This window comes from Zea mays, chromosome 3 (assembly GCF_902167145.1).
Source record: "Zea mays cultivar B73 chromosome 3, Zm-B73-REFERENCE-NAM-5.0, whole genome shotgun sequence".
Taxonomy (NCBI): Eukaryota; Viridiplantae; Streptophyta; class Magnoliopsida; order Poales; family Poaceae; genus Zea; species Zea mays.
In genome coordinates, this window is record NC_050098.1 from 88161081 (window position 1) to 88180247 (window position 19167).

Below are 19167 nucleotides of genomic sequence, written 5' to 3' on the forward strand. Positions count from 1 at the left end.
TATCAAAGTTGTAGCTCTATAAACCAGCGACAATTTGACTATAGAAACCTTGGCCATTTGCTTACTGGATTAAGCACAAATCCACTCCAAAGTTCTTCAGGGTTCACTGGTAGTCACCATTCAGGCTTCTGTCTTGACTGATGGCCAGTCTTTTGGTTCATTTAACTCCAATTTTTGTACAGTACTAGTCACTTAATAAAACTTGTACTCCTAACATAGCTCTTCAAATTTGCTATGTTGACCGAGAGCAAAATCCCCAAGAATTTTGAGATATGGAGCTCCAAAGTTGACCCCATTCAACTGAATTCAGACTTAAGCATATGAAGTGCCCATTTTTTGCAAATAAGTCAAAATCCCAATATTTGACATGCAAATCCCCAAATATAGAAAACACATGATTTGTGGTGTTCTATCACTTTGGTATTTGCACTTGGGTCCAAAAGTGCATACAATTTACAATTAACCCCTAGGGTTTCAATTAGGGTTTCTAGGGTTTTGTTTTTAGGGTTTTGGGCACATTAGGGTTTTGGTGCCACCAAGGTCCATCACATGTGATACCTTATGACCATTTCTCATGTCCTTTGAGGTTTTAGCTTGTTTGGGCTTCACTTATATCCATAAACCATGATCTAGGGTTAAGCACCCTACCCTATGGTTAATCACACATAAAATCATATCATTACAACTTATTTGAAGTTTTTACCTAGTGAATGCACTCTAGGTGTATCAAACATATGATATGCCTATGCACATGATGTTATGCTCAAGTTTTAGTGACAGTAACACCAGAGGTGTTACATTGTCCATCTCATAGGAGGATTGCATCACGGCTCGCCAGGCAGAGAAGAAGAGAAAGACCCCTATGGCAGGGCCATCAGCACAGCCTCAGCGCTTCTGGATTGTGTCCGACACTTAGAGCAGAGGTCCTCAGCAACAACATGGGCGATGGGTGATCCGGCCACAGTAGCAGCAGCAGCAGGCACCCAACCGCTCTCAACCCCCAGCTCAGAGGAACAACAACCAGCAACAGCAGTAGTACCGCCAGGGCAAAGACAATAGATGTTTCACTTGAGGTAACACCGGGCATTATGCCAAAAATTGCCCCAGAAACCAGCAGAGGCAGGATCAGAATGCAAATCAGAACCAAGGCAAGAGGCAGAAGGTGCAAGTGAGGCAGGGCAGGCTGAACTTCACCACTTTGGCTGACATTCCGGAGGGAGCACCCGTCATGACCAGTATCTTTTCCATTTTGAATTACCCTGCAGTCATTCTTTTTGATTCTGGTGCATCACACAGTTTCATCAGTGCAAAATTTAGTGCCAAATGTCAGCTACCTTTTCACGACACTAACGGGGTCATTATGATTGCAACACCAGGAGGCAGGGTTGCCACCTATCAACTCAACCGGCAGGTGCCAATAAAATTGGGTAGTATCATATTTAGAACCACCCTCCTTATCATGGGATTGGAGAGTGTGGATATCATCTTGGGGACTGACTGGTTGTCGCGGCATCATGCCTTGATTGATGTCGCAGCGAGAGCCATTGAAATACACTCACCAATTTGTGGAGAAATAACTTTGTACTTACCCAACCAGGGTTGTACCCATTCATGTGCCCTCACCATGGTAGACTCACCCATGGAAAGGATTCCAGTAGTCTGTGAGTACCCTGATGTCTTCCCAGACTAATTGCCAGGGATGCCACCCGATAGGGATATAGAGTTTGCCATAGAATTGCAACCAGGGACCGCACCTATTTCTAAAAGGCCATATAGGATGCCTCCAGCAGAGTTGGCAGAACTAAAGAAACAATTACAAGAGTTGCTAGACAAGGGGTTCATTCGCCCAAGTACTTAACCATGGGGATGCCCGGCCTTGTTCGTAAAGAAGAAGGATGAGAGCTTGAGATTGTGTGTTGATTACCGCCCTCTCAATGCGGTGACTATTAAAAACAAGTATCCTTTACCCCACATTGATGTTTTGTTTGATCAATTGGTCGGAGCCAGGGTGTTTTCCAAAATAGACCTCCGCTCTCGCTATCACCAAATCAAGATCAGGGCAAGTGATATTCCGAAGACGGCTTTCTCCACCAGATACGAGCTTTATGAGTACTTGGTAATGTCATTCGGGCTGACCAATGCCCTGGCATACTTCATGTATTTGATGAATTCAGTGTTTATGCCGGAATTGGACAAGTTCGTGGTGGTCTTCATTGATGATATTCTGTTATATTCGAAAAATGAAGACGAGCATACAAAGCACTTGCACACAGTACTTCAGCGACTGCAGGATCATCACATATATGCCAAATTCTCCAAATGTGACTTCTGGCTAAGGGAGATCAAGTTCTTGGGTCACACCATTTCGCGGGACGGGGTAGCAGTTGATCCTGAGAAAGTACAAGAAGTGATGGATTGGAAGCCTCCTACCACCGTTTGGTAGATTCAGAGTTTTCAGGGATTGGCTGGATAGTATCGTCGATTCTTTCCAGATTTTTCCAGGATTGCTAAAACAATGACTGAGTTGTTGAAGAAAGGAGTGAAGTTTGATTGGGGTCAGAAATGCGAAGATGCCTTTCACACCTTGAGGCGACATCTAAGAACAGCACTCGTGCTAGCACAGCCTGACAACACCAAATCATTTGATGTGTATTGTGATGCTTCGGGCACTGGACTAGGTTGTGTTTTGATGCAAGACAACCGAGTTATTGCCTACGCATCAAGAGCACTCTGGCCTCATGAGCAAAATTATCCCACACATGATCTGGAGTTAGCAGCGGTAGTTCATGCTCTAAAGATATGGAGACATTATCTAATGGGAACTCATTGTAATATTTATACTTACCATAAGAGCCTCAAGTATATTTTCACTCAGGCTGACCTTAATATGAGGCAGAGGAGATGGTTAGAATTGATCAAGGATTACGATCTAGAAGTACATTACCATCCGGGCAAGGCAAATGTAGTGGCAGATGCCTTGAGTCGTAAGGCCCAGTGCAACTGTCTAACCATAGACTCTCATGTCACCGCTTTGTGCGACGAGTTGCGCAAGCTAAACATGGAAGTGGTTTCCCTAGGTACCCTGGATTATATCTCAGTTCAGCCAACCTAACAGGAGCAGATAATCATGGCACAACTTAGTGACAAGGGTGTTCAAATCATTAAGGAAATGCTCAACCAAAAAGTTGATAAGTATAAATGCTTTCGTCAGGACAGCAAGGGTATTTTATGGTTCGAAGACCGGCTGGTTGTTCCCAAGGATCCAGAGCTCAGGAAGAAAATTTTGGACGAGGCTCATCTCTCCAAATTTTCCATACACCCCGGAACTAACAAAATGTATCATGGCCTCAGATCCTTATATTGGTGGACCAGGATGAAGAGAGAGATTGCTAAGTACATCTTAGAGTGCAACACTTGCCTAAGAATCAAAGCCAGTCATTTAAAGGTAGCGGGTACCTTACAACCTCTCCCCATACCATCTTGGAAATGGGAGGACATTTGCATGGACTTTATTGTGGGATTGTCCAACACCTCCCGACACCACGATTCCATTTGGGTCATTGTGGATAGGCTAACCAAGACATCTCATTTCTTGCCAATGCATACCACCCACAAGACAAAAAAATACGCAAAGATCTATATTGACAAAATAGTACGCTTGCATGGAATCCGAAGGACCATCGTATCAGATAGAGGAACACCGTTCGTAGCACGTTTCTGGGAACAACTACAAAGGTCACTTGGAACAACCGTGATTAGAAGCTCAGCGTATCATCCCCAAACTGATGGCCAAACGGAAAGAGTAAATCAGATTCTCGAGGACATGTTGAGAGCATGTGTGATACACTATGGCAAAGATTAGGACAAATGTCTCTCTCTGGCAGAATTCTCTTACAATAAAAGTTACCAATCCAGCCTGAAGATGGCATCTTTCGAAGCCTTGTATGGGAGGAGGTGTAGAACACCGCTAAATTGGTCACAAGCTAGAGAAAGGGAAATATTTTGGCCTGACCTAGTGCTTGAAGCTGAGGACAAGGTCAGAGTCATCAAGAAGAACTTAGAAGCTGCTCAGGCCAGGCAAAAGAGCTATCATGATAAGAGGAGGAAGCCTCTATAATTCAAAGTGGGGGATCATGTGTGCCTCAAGGTCTCACCCACAAAAGGTGTTCAGAGATTTGGGATTAAGGGCAAATTAGCCCCTCGCTATATTGGGCCCTATGAGATAAAGGAAACTTGTGGACCTGTAGCATACAAACTAAAGCTACCACCTCATATGACGGCAATTCATGATGTGTTCCATGTATCTGAGCTGAAGAAGTGTGTTCTCATACCGACATAAGTGCTATCAGAACCTGAATTGGAAATAGAACCAGACCTGTCATACCAAGAGTACCCTGTCAGCATATTGGACCGTAAGGAAAGATCAACTCGAGCAAAGTCAATCAAAATGTATAAGATCCAGTGGAGCAACCATTCAGCAGAGGAAGCTACTTGGGAAACTGAGGATTTTCTACGCTCACACTACCCCGATTTTCTGCCTAAAGAGATTGGTACGTAACTCGGATCCAAAACCCCCCTGCCCTTTGAATATAAGTGTAAGAAAGATAGACTTAGCAAGAATTGGGTAAGCTGTGAAACTAAATCAAGAAGGGCTTCCTTCTGAAGTTGCAAAGAGGATGACATTCAAAGAGCAGTTTGCTAGAGAACATTAACTAAAGAACCCACACCGCACAAGCACACCCTTTCGTAGCACCCCTCTAAAGGGTCCCTACCCAAATCTCAGGACGATATTCCTTTAAGGGGGGAGGGCTGTAACACCCCAGGTGTTACCCAAGGCCCTGGCTCAACATTTTCACATGTGACCTATTATCACATGTGGTTTAATTTGGGAATGAAGCACCAAATTTAGAAGCAATGTCTTAATCAAGTGTTGAACATACTAGAAGGAGTATCTTAGCCTTTTCATGCACCTCCAATTTGGAAAATTGCTCAAAACCCTAGAAACCCCCTTTTGAGCCACTAGAACTCCAAGATTGGACTGGTGAGAAAGCTAGGTAAACTACCAATTCATGACTTAAACCTTTTACAAAAGTTGTAGCACATTTAAATACCTACAAGAAATAGTAAGGGAGTTATTCCAAAAAGCTCCCACAAAAACCCCAAATTAAGCACCCAAGTGGAAAGCACCCAGGAGCAACCTATTTTTCTCTAAGTCAAAATTCAGCCCTCTTCTAAAGATCAGATATGTTCAATTAGTTTTAGATGCCAAATCAGCATGGTCCAATTGACAAAAAGACGCCAAATTACCCAAGGCACACCCCTGAAAAATTTGAAACCAAACCAAAACGATTTGACATGGTTTGGCACAAGTTTTGTCTCGGGTTGAACAGTGCCGACAATCCTGACTTGGCGCCACCATATCTCACAAACCAGACCAGATCTTCACTTTGAACTCACACAAACTAGTTAGCGCTAGGTGCAGAGAGGAGATCTTACACAAGACTTTTGGCGAGATTCCCATGTTTGGCTGCTCAGCAAGCGCTTGAACTCGGGCAGAAGGAAACGAACACGTGTTCGACCTGCCCTGGCATGCCAGAGCAGGCCCCGGCGCTCAGCCCCGCGTGCCCGCGTTGCGCGACGCCCAACCCCGCGCCTATAAAACGGATCGAGGCCTCGACCGTACACCCCCGCTCGCTCTCAGCCCCGCCCAAGCGCAAGATCGCTGGAGTTCTCTCTGCTCACGGCGTGCCAGCGGCCGCCGGAGCCCCGACCACCGTGGACCGGCCACTCCGGCCCACCTCCAAACAATCCAACCCCTCGGCAAGCCTCCTTGGAGCTCTGTGAAGCTCCCTGAGCCCTCAGACCGAGCACTACTTCGCCGGAGGTGCCGGATTGACAGCGCCAGACTTCATCCGATCGCTGTCGCACGTAGACCGAGCTGCACGGTGAGCCACCCTTCGATTCCTTGCGCCTACAACACTTTTGACCTCCCGTGAAGCTCCCCGAGCGTTTTGATTGAGCTCTACCGCCGTGAGCAGGCCGGAGCACGCGCCGCCGATGAGCCCGATCGCCTGCGCACGCGGCCGACCCTACTCCGGCCACCATCACCGGCGATCCACCCCTCGATGTGACCGCCAGGAGCCCCCGGACCTCACCCGACCCTCCACTGGACCTCTCCCACCGCCGATAAGCCACGCCACTGCTTTTTCTCCCTACGGCTACTGTTCCGGCGAGGAGGGAGCGCGGGTTAAGAAAGGGAAAAGGCCAGGGGGTTATTGGCAACGTCAGTGACTCCGATGAATAGTTTCCCAGTGGCACGGATTAAATGACTCGATTAAGGAAAACCCGAGGGACCCCGATGCAAAGCTGTTTTTCTTTAAACCTTTAGAATTATTCTTTTTCAAAAAAGCAGTAGACTTGTAAAATTCATAACTTAAATTGTACTCAGCCAAATTTGGTCAAACAAATTTAGTCAGAACCTACATTTTATGAACTATCCAACAAAAATGATAAACATCATGGTTCCTGCAACCATTTTTAGAGTTTGGATTTATTTAAGCAAACTGCCCAAACCTTGATAACCAGAGGAAAAATAGAAATACTTTTGGACTAGGGCTGAGAAAAATTGGAGACATACTTAACTGGTGACTACACTGTTTAAAAATATAAAATTCCCTAGTATGCTAGATTAAGGAAAGATTATCCATTAAAACTTGTATTGGCCCAAACCTTAAGAAAATAAAAACAAGGATTTAAAATAAGGACCAGGGGCAACCATATTTTTCCTAACTTGCTTAGGTGATGTAGTTCATAAGAAATATTTGTTGAACCCTCATTTAGTACAAAGAAAATGTACCACCTTTTATTTAATAAAAACAGTGAGAATTTAGAAAAATCATAGAAAAATAATCCTAAGGAGGAACCATCCCAACCTTAGGAATGACTACTATTAATACCAAGTTAGTTATAAGTACCTTTTTGGCATTAAACTTTAGAAAATCACAACTAAATAAACACTAAGGAACCCTCTGTGATTTTTGGCATAGAAGCATGTTATTACCCATAGATACCAGCAAAAATAACTTTTAGTACAGAACCCCCACCTAAATAACAGTTGTAGTACAAAGTGACCCTCTACCCTAACTTTTGTTATTTTTGCCTAGAGTTTATCCTAATTATTCTTAACCTCAAATTTATAAAATAGACTACAGTAACAAATATTAACCCACTGTAATTTTTATAGAATTTTTGGAAATTTTTAAATCACTATGGTAGTTCAAGGTCACCTTAAAGGTGTAAATAGAAAATAAAAAGGAGAATTAGTGGAAGGAAATAATGTTACACGCACCCCTACAACCAGACCTCCCTAAGTGCCCACTAGAACTTTAATGGGATGATTAAATTCTTAATCCACTCAAAAACCTAAACTAGTAAGTATGCACTAACAAGAACTTCGTACGACAACGAAACCCTAGTTTACCCACTGCCTTAGTGTTGCTTCACCATACATCGTGATTACTAAATTTGCATATCATTAACATACATGTATCTTATTCATTGCATTCGATAGATTATAACCTTGCTGATGGAGAGTACGTACTCATTCCGGAGCAAGGAGTTGCTCACGAGGGAGTCCAGGAGCCAGCACTAGAGCCTGCCACTGAGGATCTCCCCGCCCCAGCTTTTGAAGGCAAGCCCCGTTTTTATGCATAATCGTTTATATATGCTATCTTACTACACTTAATGTTTGTAGGCTTGTACTGTGCACTTAAGTGTAGGAGTTGCCTGAAACCCTAGTTGCATGAACTCAGGATTTCTTTTGAGATGGATACTAGTATGCTAGGTCGAGTAGCTGCTATGCTAATTAGGGATCTCAGTAGAAGTCGAGTGATTTTTCTAGCACTCGCGCGAGGTCAGGAATTGGTTGTATCCCTTTTGATAACGGAATGATGATGGTCTATGAACATGGATCCATGGGGATGCGTTGTCTACGAGACAAAATTGGAATAAGGATTAACGTGTTGATACCTGTGTCAAGCGTTTGAACGTACTAAACACATGTAGAGAAATATGGTAAATCGGTAAGTCTAGTACCTGAGTGAACCTGCCCGCAGATTGCCCTCCTCACGCGACCTGAGACGTGGTCTCCCATTCCGGTTATGGTGGGTACAAGTGCGGTCACTGCACGATGACAGTCGGGGTCATTGAGGCATTGTACGCCAAGGTGGTGAGCCCCTTTCTGTTGCCAGGGAATCGATGGGGACAGTTGATGTATGTGGGGACGGAGTGCCTTGCCACGTCGTGTGTTTAGGTTTACCCTGCAAGGTTAAAACTCGATTCGAATCGTCTGCTTCTCGCAGCTAATGAGACTGCTTGATCCATTGTACTGCATTGAGTAATAAGTGGGAATGAGGTTACTTACAAAAGATGTTGGTTGACTAAATTGCTTGCTACCAAGAATGGATAGTTTGGTGCTCATCTAGTCTAAAATTATTATTCTAGAACTTGAAAAGCTAAAACATGTTTTTAGACTCAGCTAGTGCTTTTAGCAAACCAAACCCCTCATCCAAACAACTTCATGGTCTAGAGGTAGAGGAGTAGACTCCTCACACCGGGTAAGTTTAACTGAGTATTAGTATACTCAGCCTTGCTTGTGGCACAATTTTACAGGTACTCTGGAGGATATGGTTGCTGGAGTGACTTGGCCATCCACCCTGCCACCGGGCTGGACAGTCGAGTGGGACCCTACCCCAGCAGAAGAGGAGCATGAGGAGTGATGGGCCAGGCTTCCCCATCCTCCCTTTTATTTTTACCGTTAGTTAATTTCTGCTACATCGAGAACAATGTTTACTGCTTTTGAAACTCCGATAATGATGTAATAACCTTAAGTACTTCTTTAAATTATGGTTTTTATGCTTTATTGTATTTTTCTCTATGCCTCACCTTCGAGTGAGTATGTGGTACTTGATCCTGTTTGTGGCCTTGTCGAACTGGACATGAGGAACTGACAGTTTATTCCTATTTAAGTGCGGCCTTGTCTTTAAGGCGGGACTTGGGCACTTAAGTTGGAATAATTTGGGCGGTTCTGCCATAGAACTAAATGCCATACCTCATTCCTTGTGAAGTTATTGAGCTCCTCTTGCATTGCCAGCACCCAATCCGGATCTCTTAGTGCATCGTCCACCCTGTATGGCTCAATAGAGGACACAAAAGAGTAATGCTCACAGAAATGTGCAACTCGAGATCTAGTGGTTACCCCCTTATGAAGTCGCCGAGGATGGAGTTGACGGGGTGATCTCGTTGAATTGCTTGGTGGACTCTTGGGTGTGGCGGTCTTTGAACTCTTATTTCTTGATTATCTTCATCTCCCCCTTGATTAATGTCCTCCTTGAGGTGGCACATCCCCTTGATCTTCATCTTCATCATCTTGAGCATGGTCCTCATCTTAGGTTGGTGGAGATGCTTGGTTGGAAGATGATGGTTGATCTTGTGCTTGTGTGAGCTCTTCGGATTCCTTAGGATACACATCCCCAATGGACATGTTCCTTAGCACGACGCACGGAGCCTCTTCATCATCTAGCTCATCAAGATCAACTTGCTCCACTTGGGAGCCATTAGTCTCATCAAACACAATGTCACAAGAAACCTCAACCAATCCAGTGGATTTGTTGAAGACAATATATGCCCTTGTGTTTGAGTCATAACCAAGTAAAAAGCCTTCTACAGTGATGAGGACATCTACACCAGCAGCACCTTCTCCAGCCCAGGCACCATCTTCCCCAGTCCAGGCGCCACCCCTTCCACCTGGGCCAGTGACTCGGGCCCATGCAAGAGAATTGAAGTACATCATGCTGTTAAAGAACAAAGGCCCAGAAGATTAGAAGATGGCCCAATAGGAAGGCCCGGATGGGGCGCCTAGGGAAGTCGTGAATAGTAACCGCGGTACTGTAGCGTCGGCCCTGCTGTTCACGCCTCTCCTCTATTTAGTCAGAGTCCTGTTTCATTTAGAACTTGAGTTTTGTTTTACATCTAGCTTTAGCTACCCCAGAACACGCACAAATACGTGCTGTCCTCTGTGATTCAGAACTCCACCTCGAGTGTTATTAAGATTGCTTGCATCTTTTTCTTGTTCGTTCTTCAATTGTGCACAGGAAACGATCTTCGTGATTAGGCCGATCTCGCATCAGCAAGGTCGGTAACCATTGGGAGTTGGTTCAGCGATTGCATTGGCGCTTTGGGTTCGCTCGTCGTAGTTGGATCGTGAGGGTGTACTTCCACCAAATCAGAATTATCTCCACTCACCGAAAGATCGGGCACTCCAGCTCTATCAAATGGTATCAGATTTCCAGGTTGATCGGTGAGTTTATCGAGTGTTTTTTTTCTCCTACAGTCCACAAAACCACATAAAAATTTAGGTTAGACCTTATCCCAGCACCCTTTTGAGCCTCGCACTTTCTTTCAATACTAGTTATGTGCCCGTGCGTTGCAACGGTATATAAAATATTCGATAATATTAGTGCTCCTATGTTTATTTATCAGGCTGGATCATGATCCAACATACTAAGATACTTGTTTTTACATTTACACATAAGACAAGACCTGATTCCACATTAGTCATGGCCTGATTGTACCTTACACAAATATACAAATGTTATATTCATCAACAATTATTTGTACCAGATACTGCATCACATAAATTCATATATCATATGAAACCCAAAGTGAACTACCTTATAAATAAAATTTATATTACTAATGTCTGAATAATTTTAACTAAAAATTCTACATGATAAATCGAGGTAGTCAACAAAAAGAAAAGAACTAATGCCCCAACATAGAACCGTACAAGTGCAGAACTCTATAAGAATCACAGGAAGGAAGAACAGAACAAAGAGAAGAAAATCAGGTGGTGAAGGTGAACAAAATGAATACAAAAGGATCAGTTTCCTCCCATAATACAGATTGTTGCTTGATGAATGTACCCCACATCACTTTCGACATGTGATCAAATGATGAAGTTAAAAGCAAAGGATAAGTATAAAATTATTAACTCAATGGGAACCTGATTCAAAATTGCTTAAAGCTACTAAAAATGGCCATCATATTAGTATAAACCAATTAGCAATTCGTAAGATTAAGATTTCTGGGACTTTACCAAAAGTCCAACGGAGAGGACCTAAAAAAGTGAGTCATAGGATTTCCAAAAAAAAGTTCAGTAAAAAAGATAGTGTACTACGATGGAATAGAAGAGCCCCTACACTATTACATGTACATAGCACATTCACAAAAAATAATGGATGCACGGACAATGGCATTCAATTGTTTTAATGGGCTTATTATACTACAGAGAAAATGAATACTACATGTAGGCCATTATTATAAACAATAACCACAACAGAAGTTGCTCAGACAAAAGACATACTACCATTATTTTTGTTAGCAAGTAAACCAAATGACCCATTGTTGGAGACTCATGTTGTGGAATTACTCCCCATTGATAACCCAAGCGCCCAAGTGATCCAACAAGCTGTCACTATGGTCTGCAAATAATGGCCCAGGATCTCCACGAGCCCCCTCCAGATTTCTCTACTCCATCTAAATGAGCAAATTTGAATAGCATAAGCATACATAGCTTGCTCAATATAGCAGTACCGGTCCAAAAAATCATTGCACCCTAAATTAGAATGGAAAAAGGTTGATATAAATTAAATGACTGCAAAAACAAAATCATCACCTTCTTCATATGATGTGTATAGGACTACCTCATAGGAAATAATATGAATAGTAGACCTCTTTGCAGTTCAAAGTGCTAATTTGCATTTGCAAATTATCACTGTGTTAACGCATGCCAACGGTAGAAAGGTGTTTTATAGTGGTAGAGATTTACATCAAACAATACTACTCAACTCTCGTATCTTAAATGACACATGTTCAGTTCAAAGGTGCTAGATGTAAACATGGGAAACCAGAACGTAGTGAAACCAGGTGAGCCTTACAAGGCTATATATTTTATTTATTCACCAATTGAAAAAAAGAACTGCATTTAAGATGAACATATAGTTGCAAGACATTGACATGGGGTGGATAAACGGTCACTGAATCTAGGACCCTAATAATTGACAATGTTTCACTATAGAATTACAAAAGAACGTGGGCTTTGGAGTCAATAGATGGGGCATTCTTCTTACTATTAGTTTCAATAATCATTGCTGTCTACGAAGCAGTACGAAAGTATACAACAAAATAAAAAATGGCTAAATGCAAAAATCGTGTTACTGCAAACTGAATATAGGATTGGAAAACTCAACTGGGCGATTTTGAATCGGGGAATATGCGAGCAGGACGATTTTGAAATGGGGAAAACTCAACAGGTGAGCAGCCAAGAGATTCTTATCTGCTTTGAGGAGACAGATGGCATAAACAGGACTCAAACAAATAAATATAAATGACAGATAACAGTTGAGATGAAAAGCTTTAGAAAGGAAACAGTGAAATTATGCATCCATTCTGCAACAATCAATAGATCAAATAAAAGGCGCCCATTAACTTACTGGAGTTTGAACTGTCCCGTTTGGTGACTGCATAGGATAAGAACTGTATGGGTGTGAACCCTGACAAAAAAACAAGGACATTTTAGTTCATTACTATATCAACCATGCATTAGCACAATAAGAACATGCTCTCATGTAAAATGAGGTACATTACCGGTGGCATTGGTGCCTGCTGTTATGGTGTACCTTGTGCATACATTGCTGCATATGGTGGTGGTGTCCCATAAGGAGGCATCATCTATCTAGTTGAATAATCAAATGTTAGATGACTAATTATCTTCAGAGTTACAATGGTTGTATTACGACTTAGTGGTCCCTTTCACCAGGTCATGGGGTAATACCCTGGCCCTGTGCAAAAAAATCCCCTCATTGATCCGCACCGCTGCAGGTGTTACAGCTCGACGATGCAGTCGCCTTGCATCATCGATTTGAACTCGATCCTCTCTGCCGATGATGTGCAGCACCTGCAGCGGTGCGGATGCTCGCGGTGAAGAACTGTGTCGCGTGGTCGAACACGAGGTGCTTGCCGCCATCGATGAACCTAGTCGCCATCCTCCCCCTAGGCCATGCACCCCCTGCATCAACAGTGAGCATGTAAATCCTGAAGGAGGCAGAAGAGAAGGGATTGTAGCCTTTGGTGGGTCATCCCCAGGCCAAATCCAGACCATTCCTTCCTGCTCAAAGCATGGCAATGACTGGATGCACACGTTGAGATATACTAAGCAGCATGAACTCTGGGCAGTCATTGTTAATATACCAAGCAACATGATTTGTATTGCCCAGAGAAGTATATGAATACAGTAATAAACATGAATTGCAGTTAAAACAAGTAAATGTTGCTGCCATTGCAGAAATGGTGGTAGCTTTTACCGTTGGAATTGTCACGACGATGAATTATGTTGATTGTGGATCAAACAAAATCTCATGCACTCTGCGAACCTGCTGCCTTAGTTCTTCTAGCCTGGCAGACTTGATGAAACAAGGAAGATGATAAGCTTGCAGGGTTTTTTTAGCCCACATTAAAACAAATCAACTGGAAACTGTTGCACACTTACGATGAATTGCACGTCCTCAAGATACATATTAAACGATGGCATGGACGAAGCCACATTTATGCCCTGAAATAACAATGTGCAACACCATGCATCACACATTAGCATAACCAAAAGACAGAATCCAAGGTTCTAGAAAAACTCAAAGGGAAAAACGAAGCGAGACAAATTTCCAAGCTTGCAGAGGTTTTCATGCCTAGTACAATATATCTGTTATGTTTCTATTTAACAATTAAATATCCCCAGCTGCATCTCCAACAAAAGTATACTACAAAATGCTATATTGAAGCGCGCTGTGATTTTGACTCCATGAGCACATTCTGCATAGAATTTACCGCCCTCTAGCATGCGGATAAAGGGATTCAGTGAAGCACAATTAAACACATAAACTCCATAACACAACGTCAAAAGGACTCAAAACAAGGGAACCTAGACAAAAAGTTTGGTGTTATAGTCTACGGTCTCAAAGAGGTGCACTGTCCAAAACTCCAAATTGAAACCATGCAACAATTTTTGCACTGACAGTATCTCAAGCACATGATTGTAGAAACTCCCTAATCACGTTAGTGATACCACTTGTCCTCGCCACTATATCATAATAATTTATAATCCTAATCCACATCAGCTAATATCATAACGAAAAATAAGTATCAAGCTTAAACATATATTCATGCAAATGAAATCCATGAAGGTAGCAGAGTTAAAAACTTAAAAAATAGGTTAGTTCACTATATGGATTAAAGCGCTCACCTTAATGCTCAAAGTAAGGAACATTTCAATCCAATCAGAAGCTGACAGAAGCTTAAGTGTATGTCCCTATACAAAATGCATGTAGTCAAATAACTGTCAGTGGACAAAATGAAGAACATAGTCAGATTGGAAATATTGTGGTGAGAAGGGGACGAACAGTGGATGGAGCATCCAACACTATACGCCTAAGTATATCGGCCTCTTGCACGTCAATGGATTTTATCACCTGCAAAGGATACACATCAATTGATGAGTAATTTTGGATAATGCATACGCAAACAATAAAACACACAAATATTGATTGGTACCTTTGATAGTACAAGCGCTTCTTCAAGTCCAGGGGGCATTCCATCCAGCATCTCTGTAATCATAGACTTTGCAACGATGAAAGGACAAATGCATGCACAGGTAATGTGATCTATAAAGAATTTAAAAGAAAGAAAACTTCTCTTCTCGAGCAACAGAAAATAAATACTTTATTTGGGACAATATCCTTGGCATTAGACAGCATCAAACAAAAAATGTAAGTGTTATGCTGGATCAACTAACCACTAAGCAACAATGCTAAGGAACTGATATAAGGTGATACGTGCTAAAGAACAAAAACAAGGATATGAAACTAATAACCCCGAGGAAAGTTCAAGCATCTCCATTTATCTCAGGTCACAATATCAATAAAGAGAAGATCAGTGGAACAATCAATATACACTTGGCCAACAAAGAAAAAGGGTTTGTTTGGATGGTGGCGTCACTTTCTTGCCTGGCCCAGACAACAATGTCGAGCGTTCGATTTCCTATGCCTGTGGCTAGGATCGTTTGCCTGCCAGGCAGTTGCATGGGAGGCTGCCATCCAAACACGCCCATATAGCTTGAACTTTATAGTTGCTGCATTCAGCTAGTGTGGAGATTAATAATTTATTGGAGGTCCATTCAAAAGAAAATGGAGAAGCAAAATGCAAATTTCTAGGCAGTTTGTACCATAATATCAGAATGTGTTCCAAGCCCCATCTTTCCAAGTAAATTGTTGATAAAAGATCCAAGATCTTCAGGTTCTCCCTTTATCTTGAACTAACCAGCCTGCAAAGGAATGTTTTGTGGCCAATATAACAGATAGTTAAAGCCAAGCCAGCAGGAAAAGAAAGATATATGCAATGTCAAAAAAACACAATGCATCATTGCCCTTAGGAGCTGTCCAGTCCAGCCAGGAGTGAAATGATTTGGATGTTTTTTTACCATTTCTTACAAAACCCAGCGTTTGTTTTATCATGTTACCTACCACCAAAGACAATCCAAGGCTTTCATTTCTCAACACCTGCTTAACCATGATAGCACAGAGAATGTGTACAGTATTGCCAACACCCGAAGCAAAATTGAGTTTGCTGAATAAAACAAAGGGAGGCCGGGAGCGAGGACGAGGAAGGGAAGCCGAGGTGGAGCAAGCGCACCTGGCACGCCCGAAGCCTGGCGACGAGCGATCGGACCGCGGCGTCGCGGTGGTCGAGCGCGTCGTGCGCGAATCGCTTCTCGGCGTAGCGCCGATACTGGTGCGCTTCCATCCTTGCCTCGGACTTGCCCTACTGGAGGTGCAGGATCTTGGGCATGGCCTCACTGGCAGCGCCCGCCGCATGTCGCTCTCCGCCTCAAGCTCCACCTGCAGGTCCGCCGACGTAGTAGGGATGCCACTTGAGATCCGCGGGACCTTCCATGATTTGGTGGATCATTGAGTTTTGGATGACAGCTTTTTTCAGCACATGATTTGGTGGATCCGCGGGACCTTCCATTGACGGCGGATGCGCGATTTGGGGAGAGGAGGAGGAGGTGGACCTTCCATCCACGCGATTTGGTGGCGCAACCTTCCATCCGCGCGGATTGCTGGCGTTGCGGAGTTGCGGGCCTTGCTGGCGCGTCGGTTTTGCGGGCGTTCCAGCTGTCCTCGGCTGCGTCCTCGCGGCGGGGACTGCGGGGCATTGATGGCGCGGCGTTGCAGCTTTCCGGACGTTGCAGCTTTGGGGACTGGGGGCTCGGCGGATTTGCGCGCGGCCGCAGCCGATTTGGGGACCGGGGGCGCTGCGGCAGTGAGGATGGCAGCGGGGAATGCGGGCGCTGGGAAGGGAATCACGCGGGCGGAGCTGGCACGGCGTTGCAGCTTTGCGGGACCGGGGGCACGGTGGATTTGTGCGCGACCGGGTGCGCGGAGAGGCAGGCGGAGCTGGCGCTGCGTTGCAGCTTTGTGGGACCGGGAGCGCGGCGGATTTGCGCGCGGCCGGGTGCGCGGAGAGGCAGAACAAAGCTACTGTGCACGCCTACAGTAGTAACATATAGAGTAGTAAGGAAATCTGCATTGTTGAATTTGTGTGCTTTCACGTCATTTGTTGTTGGTTGCATTGTGTTATTCCACCAATCAAACCCTAGCACGCCGCCACCATATTCCGTTTGATCACGCCACAAACCGAGTCAATGCCGCTTCCTTATTTTTCTCCTTCGGTTACGTCAAAAAAAACAGAAAAAATCAAACCGAGTCAACGCCGCTTCCTTGTTTTTCTCCTTCGGTTACGTAAAAAAAACAGAAACAAAAAAGAAAACGAAGGAGAAAGGATACAAAGCGGTTGTTTCATCTCGGTTGTTTTAAACATACCTTCCTTAAACCGGGCATAACTTTTCGCTCGGATGTTCAAAAAATTTGAAATTTTTACAGGAGCTTGTTGACACCATTCTGAGGCCGGCCAAACTTGCCTATGACCTTTTTGGTTTCGATATAATTGTCAAAAAAATTTAGGAAAATGAAGAAAAAATTCGTCAAAGTTCTCGCACGCTTTTGAGAGAACTTCCTGATTTTCTGTAGACCACATCTGAACTCTGTTTTAGGTGAAACTTCGTGTAGCTCCTATTTTGTTGGTCCTTGTGCTGAGAAAAATATCAAAATAATCATACAAAAAAGAAAAACAAAATCACCTGTGATTCCTACTAGTGCCTTTTTGGCCTCGCTAGTACAATATTTACGGTACCGCCATTCTGCTAGTTCCATCCGTCCTTTGCACTTGTGGCCAACAATATAGTTTTGTGTTTTGCACTATAATTCAACTTTGCATTATTGTTTGATTGTGCTAATCCTTGACTTGAGTGCAGCTTACCCAAAACTCCACATATTTCTACGACAAGAAGGTTTCTGTTTCTCCTGGCAATCGCTCATCCAATCTTTCACCGGTTCCACCTGTTGGTTGCAGTTCACCACTGTGGCTTGGTAAGAACGGATAAGAACTTGATAACAGCATTCCATTGAGCGAGTTGTCACCACCATTCCCCTGTTGTCGTTGGTTTTTCTCCTTTTGGTGTTTTGGTGTTTGCGCTAACTATGGCAGGAGCACACGACACGGTGGATGCCCAGTTGCTGGAAGTAAGGGGACAAGTTGATGGACTTGCTGCTGACATTAGGACGATGCATGAACGGCTTGATTCAACGGTCACTTCGACGACCGAGCGTTTCAACCAGCTTGACCTTGCTCAAACGGCGACTCGCACCACACTCGACACCATCCTGGCATGCCTTGATGCGTTGGCCACAAAGATGGAGCAGGACTACAACGGTGACATTGAGCAGGACGATGGAGATCATCGTGGTCGTGCACGTCGTGTGGTTCGTCATCCCCCTAATGACTTATTCTCTAAGATTAAATTTAAAATTCCACCTTTTAATGGCAAATATGATCCTGCTGCATACCTTGATTGGGAGTTAGAGGTTGAACAAAAAAGTTTCATGCCATGATATTGCTGCACATTCTCAGGTTAAAGCTGCTATTAGTGAATTTACTGATTTTGCTTTAAGTTGCTGGCGTGAGTATAAAATAAAACATCCCACTGCCATTCCAACCACTTGGGATCAGTTGAAAGCTGCGATGCGACATCGATTTGTGCCTTCGTATTATGCTCGTGATTTGCTTAATAAAATGCAGCGTTTTCAGCAAGGTTCTCAATCTGTTGAGGACTATTTCCAGGAGTTACAAAAAGGTATGATTCGTTGTGGGATATTGGAGGACAACGACGCTGCTATGGCACGTTTTCGTGATGGTTTAAACCGCGAAATCTAGGATATACTTGATTATAAGGAATATTACGATATGACTACTTTATTTGAATATGCTCGCAAAGCTGAACGTGAAGTGCAGGGACGCCGCTCGAAGCCATATTCTAACCCTTTTACAGGACGAAGCTCGACATCCACCTCAGCACCAGTTCCCCCTGCGCCATCCACGTCCACCACTACTCCAAGCGAGAAGACGACCAAACCAGCCAGCACTGCCCCACCAATAGATCGTACATGGGATATTTAGTGTCATCGCTGTAAAGGATTTGGCCATGTGATTTGGGACTGCCCAAACAAGCGCACTTTGCTCATTTGTGACGATGATGAGTACTCTTCCGCTAGTGATTCTGAAGAAATTGAACATGCACTACTTGCCACTGACCATGCAGCTCAGGCGGAGGTACATGTCAACCCGGGCGACACTGATAGGTATGAAAGTCTTGTTGTGCAGCGTGTTCTTAGTACACAGGTCGCTTTGCCCGAGAAGAATCAGCGACACACTCTGTTCTATACAAAGGGTGTTGTGCAGGAGCGGTCAATTCGCATCATTATCAACAGCGGCAGTTGCAACAATTTGGCGAGTACCATGCTGGTCGAAAAGTTGTCGTTACCCACTCGTAAGCATCCAAACCCATATCACATTCAAGGCTTAATGATGGTGGTAAAATAAAAATCACACGTTCCGTCCGTGTTCCTTTCTCCATGGGTGCTTATTCTGATTTTGTTGATTGTG

General features: G+C 43.8%; 1 long non-coding RNA gene across 2 annotated transcripts; it reads right to left on the bottom strand.

Moving 5' to 3' along the window:
* Positions 1-11296: 11296 nt before the first annotated feature.
* LOC103652088 (uncharacterized) lies at positions 11297-16474 on the bottom strand. Of its 2 annotated transcripts, XR_002750291.1 has the most exons (11): positions 15799-16474; positions 15332-15430; positions 14662-14727; positions 14511-14579; positions 14354-14419; positions 13607-13669; positions 13422-13520; positions 12706-13126; positions 12552-12611; positions 12309-12394; positions 11297-11595 (listed from the first exon to the last, which is right to left on the bottom strand). It is a non-coding gene; the product is annotated as an uncharacterized lncRNA (long non-coding RNA). The 2 variants fall into 2 exon arrangements; XR_002750292.1 differs by lacking the exon at positions 12309-12394.
* Between the last annotated feature and the right edge of the window lie 2693 nt (positions 16475-19167).